Raw genomic sequence first — 6,000 nt, 5'->3', positions numbered from 1 at the left:
TATATTTGTTATTGATACGTGAATGTGGAAAAATGGAAGATAATGCAAATGGAAGAGAATGCTTATGGAAGAGAATACAAATGGAAGAGAATGCTTATTTTTTTATTATTTCTCTACAATATTACAAGGATATATATACATGATACAAATGTGTAGGTAGGACAAGGTAGCCGTCCTAGTGTGTAGGTAGGACAAGGTAGGACGGCTGTAGAGAACAAGGTAGCCGTCCTAGTGTGTAGGTAGGACAAGGTAGGACGGCTGTAGGACGGCTTATTCTTCCAATAATAATATTATATACAATTACACAAGGACTCTAACCATATTCCTTATTTGTCTAACACTCCCCCTCAAGTTGGAGAGTGGATGTCAAGAACTCCCAACTTGCGTAACATACCTGAAAACTTTTCTTTCCCAAGAGGTTTGGTAAACAAGTCTGCCAACTGTTGTGCCGTACCCACATGCTTGGTCTCTATTGTGCCATCTACAATCTTATCTCGTATAAAGTGACAATCCATCTCAATGTGACGAGTTCGTTCATGAAAAACAGGATTGGCAGCTATATGTAACGCTGCTTGATTATCACAAAATAAAATGGAAAGACCATCCAAAGGAATGTTCAAATCCTTCAACAAAAAACGAAGCCAAACTATCTCGCAACAAGCACCTGCCATGGCCTTATATTCCGCCTCTGCTGAAGAGAGCGAAACGGTTTTCTGTCGTTTCGTCCGCCAAGAAATCAAAAAACCGCCCAAGAATACACAATACCCAGTAGTCGAACGGCGAGTGATAGGGCAACCTGCCCAATCAGAATCACAAAACGCAGTTAACTTGGTCTGGTTGTCAGAACGAAATAATAAACTTTGACCTGGAGTAGCCTTCAAATAACGAACAATACGAAGCGCAGCATCCATATGAGATATCTTTGGCTCGTGCATAAAACGGCTTAGAACATGCACAGAATAGGTGATATCCGGCCGAGTGATAGTGAGATATATTAACCGACCTACTAATCGTCGATAATTTTCAGGATCCTTGAGAAGTTCTCCTTTATCAGATAATTTTGTGTCATCCATAGGAAAAGCAATGGGTCGTGCTCCAAAAAAACCATAGTCCTTGAAAATCTCTAATGCATACTTGCGTTGAGAAATATAAATCCCTTGTTTGGAACGAGAAACCTCAATACCCAAAAAATATTTTAAATCACCAAGGTCTTTTATCCGAAAATGATCACGGAAAAAAGACTTCAGAGAATTAATGGCACTAGCATCATTGCCTGTAATCACAATATCATCCACATAAATGAGCAAAGCTGTGAAAGAAATACCAGACTTTTTAGTGAACAATGAATAGTCAGCTTTGGATTGTTGAAAACCGGCAGAAATGATGACACTAGTGAATTTGGCAAACCATTGGCGAGAAGCCTGCTTAAGACCATAAAGTGACTTGTGAAGGCGACACACAAGATTCTCCCCCTGTCGCCGAAGACCAGGAGGAGGAGACATATAGATTTCTTCATGTAAGTCACCATGTAAGAAAGCATTATTAACATCAAGCTGATGAAGAGACCAAGACTGACTAGCAGCAAGAGCAAGAAGACAACGCACCGTAATCATCTTAGCAATAGGAAAAAAAGTGTCATGATAATCAATACCTTCAGCCTGAGTGAAGCTTTTAGCAACCAAACGAGCTTTGTAGCGGTCAATAGAGCCGTCGGAATTGTGCTTGAGTTTGTACACCCACTTACAACCAATGAGAATTTTGCCAGGGGGCAAGGAAGTTAAAGTCCAAGTACCATTAGCATGTAAAGCTTGAAGCTCCTCAGTCATAGCACGTTGCCAATTGGGGTCAGTGGCAGCCTCGGCAAAGGAGGAAGGCTCCACAGTCCGACTGACAAAGTTAATGTAAGAAAAATGCCTGGGAGAGTAACGGTGATAAGAGAGAAAATTACAAAGTGGATATCGCGTACCTTGTGTAGAACAGGGTTGCGAAGTCGAAGATGGGTGGGATGGCAGAATCACCTGCGAGCAAACGTAGTCTTTTAAATAGGATGGAGGTTTATGGGCACGGGAAGAGGTGCGGGGAAGAGGAGGATTGGTAGGTAGTGGGGGGGGGGGTAGGGATGTCCGTGGGTAAAAGGGTGAAAGGTAAGGAAGTAGCGGGGGGGGGGGGGGGAAGGAGGGGATGCCGAGAGGGCAGGGGCATGGGGAGGAACGGGTAATGGGGCAGCAAGGGAATCTGTGGGAGGCGTGGAAGGGGAGGAAGGTGGAGGAGGGTGAGGCGTCGGGGCAGGAAGGGGTGGGTTATATGTAAAGTCCAGAGGGGGTGGGATGGGTAGGGTAGGCGAAGAGGATGGGATAGGAGGGTGAGAAACGGCATAAGGGAAAGTACTTTCGTGAAAGATGATGTCTCGACTAGTGAAAATGCGGTGATTGTCGAGATCGTAAAGGGTATAGGCCTTTTGTCCATGAGGATAACCGAGAAAAATGCAACGATGAGCCCGAGGGGAAAATTTGGTGGTGGGAGTGACAGAGGTGGCATATGCCAGACAACCAAAGACGCGGAAGTGATCATAAGATGGGGTTTTCGAAAAGAGAACCTCAAATGGGGATTTATGATGGAGAAGACGGGTAGGGAGACGATTGATGAGATAAGTAACGGTAAGAACACATTCCCCCCAAAACTTGATAGGAAGATGGGATTGAAAACGAAGGGCGCGAGCGGTTTCAAGAAGATGACGATGTTTTCTTTCAACAACGCCATTTTGTTGGGGGGTATAAACACAAGAAGTTTGTAAAAGCACCCCATGATCAGAGAAAAAACTACGAAGAGATAAAAATTCACCACCATTGTCAGTACGAATGCATTGGATGGTAGTGCGGAATTGGGTAGTGACATAAGCAAAAAAATCCTTAATTAATTGTTGAGTGTCGGATTTATATTTCATGAGGAAGACCCACGTAAAGCGAGAAAAATCATCCACAATGGTTAAGAAATAATGAGCACCAGAAAGAGAAGATTGACGATTCGGGCCCCAAATATCACAATGAATTAAAGCAAAAAGGAAAGTTGATGAAATTGAACTCAAAAGAAAAGGTTGACGAGTTTGTTTTGCCAACGGACAAACATCACAAATATGACTAGAATCAAAAGTACAATTAAGAGAGCTAGATGCTAAAGCTTGCAAACGAGTGGATGAGGGGTGACCAAGACGCCTATGCCAGAGGGAGGAGGGGATGGTAATGATGTTGCAGAGAGGTTGACGGGTGGGGAGAAAAGAGGTAAGGGCCACAAGGTAATACAGATCGCCACGTCGCTTACCCACACCAATCATCGCCTTCGAAACCAAGTTCTGCAAAACACACCAAGAAGGAAAGAAGGTTATGGAACACGATAATCCATCTGTAATTTTACCAACCGATAAAAGGTCCACTCGGAAATTAGGGACACATAAAACATCCTTCAAAGTAACTGAGGAATTTAAAGGAAGAGTGCCGGTAAAAGTAATGGGAGCGGAAGCACCACTAGGCAAAGAAACAGGCGGCAAATGTGAAGGAGAACGATTAACCAAACATGAAGCGGAAGAAGTAATATGATCTGTAGCACCACTGTCAAGAATCCATTGACCATGACGAGAGGTGACAGGTAACAAACCTTGGGCAAAATCAGTAGTGAGCACGGCATTGGCCTGATGAGGGGTGGTGGTGTCACGTAGAGCAGCTATAACACGGGAGTGCTGCTCGGCAGAGAGGTCAGGCATGGCAAGCTGCAAGTCATGCAAAGTGGGCTGGGTCCCGTGCACTTGGTAGGTCGCTGGAGTAGAAGAGGAGGTGGGGGCCTGGGTGCCTTGCACGTGATGGGCCTGGATGAAATTATGGGGCCGGGAAGCAGAAAACCGTGGCTGCCGGGGAGGACTGGAAGGTGCATGGCTGCGGGAAGAACTGGAAGCAGTGGCAAGGTGCGGTGGTCGCCACGGTTGGCCATGGAGGGGATGGCCAACGGGATAGCCATGAAGTTTATGGCAGGTGTCTCGGGTATGATAATCAAAATTGCAGTAGGTGCAGTGGAGGGGAGGACGAGCAGAAGAGGGACGGGACGGGCCACGAACAGCCATGGGAACGGCAAAGAAAGCTGCCGAAAAAAAAAAAAATTAGGGTTAGGGTTATAAACCTGCTCTGTATACCATGTAGAAAAAGGTATGTAGGCTAAAAAATATATTTGTTATTGATACGTGAATGTGGAAAAATGGAAGATAATGCAAATGGAAGAGAATGCTTATGGAAGAGAATACAAATGGAAGAGAATGCTTATTTTTTTATTATTTCTCTACAATATTACAAGGATATATATACATGATACAAATGTGTAGGTAGGACAAGGTAGCCGTCCTAGTGTGTAGGTAGGACAAGGTAGGACGGCTGTAGAGAACAAGGTAGCCGTCCTAGTGTGTAGGTAGGACAAGGTAGGACGGCTGTAGGACGGCTTATTCTTCCAATAATAATATTATATACAATTACACAAGGACTCTAACCATATTCCTTATTTGTCTAACAATTACAACAACCATTACACATTAGCTTTGAGCACGACCACCATTACTTGTTCCTTAGGAAAAACAGTCGTCACGTTCATTTTGAACATACCACCGCTAAGGTACCGTTTTCCCACTTACATTCCATTCTTGGTGAGAACAAACTTAAGAGACTCAAAAGCCATTTTGAACCCATTCTTGCTAGGCAATGATCCAGTAACCAGGTTCGTCCGAATGTCAGGAACATGAAGCACTTTATTGAGAGTGATCTCCTTCCCAGATGCCATTTTCAGAACCATGTTCCCTTGGCCTTCAACATTGAAAGTGGAAGAATTTCCCATAAACAGATGCTTTTTATCATCATTATTTTCATAGGTAGAGAACATGTTTCTATCAGAACAAATGTGACGTGTAGCACCATTATCCACCCACCATTCTTTAATGTTGCTCACCAAATTAACTTCAGACACGAGTCGTTATATTCTGGGAGGCGAGCGCTAGTAACCATTAGCACCTGTGTGGGGCATAATTCGTCGTTATATTCTGGGAGGCAAGTGTTGGACGCTCTAACCTTAAGCAAATTATGCCCCACATGTGCTAATGGTTACTAGAGCTCACCTCCCAAGATACAACGACTTCACTTCCTTGTGAAAGCAACACTTCAATTCTCAAGGATTCTTGAACCAGATTATGCAGGAATGTAAGTGTGAATTTACTTAGGAATTGGCTAATTTCCTAGACTTGTAATTGTGTCCTCGTTTCATAGATTTAGGCCTAGTTTTTAGGCAAATTAATTTGGGGCACATGACTTATCCAGATTGAGCAGATCAAGGGTTGACTATGTCTACAAGGTAATTTGCATTTGCATATCATATTAGGAAAACTATATTTTTGTGATTTAGTTTTATTAGGAATGAAATTCATAATAAAATCAATCAGCAGAATTGTTTTCCTCCTTTTCACGTTAAAACCAATTCTAATTTTTCCTACTCTTTTTGGAACGTGTTTTCTCTTGTTTAAAAAAACAAAGCTTGAAGACCTTTGTTACTCACTTCTGCAAAAACTGATTTGAGGGATTTATATTTGAGAGAAGCAAATGTGAATTCATGGAAAATTAGAATGATAAAGCAACTTTGTGAAGCTTTTCATTTCTTGTTTGGATCTTCATATTTCATATTCCATATTGGTAGCTGTGTGCAATGGAAGTTGTGTGATGGCATGCTTGTTCATGAGGATCATCGATTCGAGAGAGTTCAAGCAAGGACCGAGTAAGGCAAGACAAAAGTATTGGGTAGATTCTTGTTTAGAGTTTATCATCTTGATCTTGTAATAGTCCATTATTAGTGGATTTCTAGAGGTTTTTCCCGGTTGGGTTTTTTCCTCGTACCATTGGGTACAAAAATCCTTGTGCTAATTTACTTATGCTGCAAGATTTTATTAGTTTGATTTGGAATTGAAATCCTTGTCCAATC

The sequence above is a fragment of the Pyrus communis genome, chromosome 14, assembly GCF_963583255.1.
Source record: "Pyrus communis chromosome 14, drPyrComm1.1, whole genome shotgun sequence".
Classification (NCBI taxonomy): domain Eukaryota; kingdom Viridiplantae; phylum Streptophyta; class Magnoliopsida; order Rosales; family Rosaceae; genus Pyrus; species Pyrus communis.
This window is presented reverse-complemented; position numbering follows the sequence as displayed.